Source organism: Pteropus medius, unplaced genomic scaffold (genome assembly GCF_902729225.1).
Source record: "Pteropus medius unplaced genomic scaffold, Ma_sr-lr_union100, whole genome shotgun sequence".
Lineage (NCBI taxonomy): Eukaryota > Metazoa > Chordata > Mammalia > Chiroptera > Pteropodidae > Pteropus > Pteropus medius.
In genome coordinates this window covers 18,561,482-18,563,057 of record NW_024355205.1, presented here as the reverse complement: position 1 = coordinate 18,563,057, position 1,576 = coordinate 18,561,482, and positions in this window count along the sequence as shown.

The following is a 1,576-nucleotide window of genomic DNA, read 5'->3' as shown; positions in this document are numbered from 1 at the left end:
CTGATGGACAGAAAAGGAATATTTATGCAATGAGTAGGAAATTTCAACAGGGCTAAACCCAGCACAGCCATTTATGTCTGGCCAGTTGCTCTTCTAGGTTAAGGTTTAGTGGCAGTCCCCGCCACAACTTCTCTTCCCCTTTAGTCCCTGAAGTTCAAGTCTCTATAGTTAAGAAAAACACAGCATTAAAACATTTAGTTGTTTTTAAATAAGATTCAAAGGATAAACACTTCTACAATTTGAAAGTCATTCTGAGGTTGGACTCTTCTGAAGTAATTGCCTGCAAATTTAGGATGGGATAACAAAATTGTGGTTCTCAGTGTTTCTGAAGGACAGAGAAAGGTGATAAGTAGGATATCTCCCACGAATAGATTATAGTGTGTTTTGAATAATATATCTTTATCTGTTTTTTTCTTCAGAAGAAAAATATAAACAAAAATAAAATTATTATTATATGATATTTAGGATTAAAGAAAGTCACAAAAGTTCACATAAGAAAGAGTACCACAAGATAGTGGCATATTATGGCTTTTTATATTTTGTTATTTGTCACAATCCTCTAAAATTAAGCTTTGAAATCTAAGTTCTCACGTCACGTATTCACAAATTACACACACAAATTGTTGAATTGTGCACTATGTGCAAAACAGAGTGCTAGTCGGTATGGGAAATTTAGAGATGACTGAAATGCTATTCTAGCAGATAAAAGTTTGTACTGTATTTGATGATAAATATAGTTAGCATAACAAAATAACACAAATAAATGCTACTTGAAAGATTAGCTTTATTATAGACTCAAATCACGTTGAAGCGAGCCACATTGCTTAACTATACACAAGTACTTCGTTTCTTTCCTGTTTCTCTTGAGTTTGTTTGAGTGCTTTGTTTCAAAGTTCCAATCTTCATTCAACTTTGTTGACAGAATTAAAGGAAACATGAAAAATCCATCATCAGACCAGAACATTAAGGGAAGAGGATCCCAGTTGACGTCCCCATAATGTTGGCTGTAATCCATATTAAACTCTTCTGAGAGGAAGGTGGATGGACTGCAGCCCACACCTTAGAATTTCAAACCCATATTCCTACACTACAGGAAAAGTTTCTCTTCCATTACTCACCTTGAAAATCTGTGTTTGCTTTCAATGAACCAGCTCTAAATATTTTATATTTAAAGAAAAAAAAGATACGTAATTTGAATACAGAGGAAGAAGTGATTTGAGAGTCAAGTGGGGAAGGCTTATCAAAAGATTCAACATTTGAGCTCAGGCTTGAAGAAAAATTTCTACAGTTAGTATGTGGGAGAAACAGTTGAGTATGAGGCAACAGCACAGCTAAGATACAGGAAAATGAAAAGACAATTGAGAAATACCTCAGATTCCATCGAGGCTGACTCTGATGTTTCTAGCCTGGATAAGTTGGTTAGCTAGGATTGGCACAGAGATGATAAACTTGATTTGGGGCTTGACGAGCTGGGTTAAGTCCCGTGCTGTGTTGGAGTCACAACTCTCCATTCAACGATGTTAAGATGGTAGCTTAAAAGTGGCCATGATAAAAATATTTACACTAAAGAAAACAG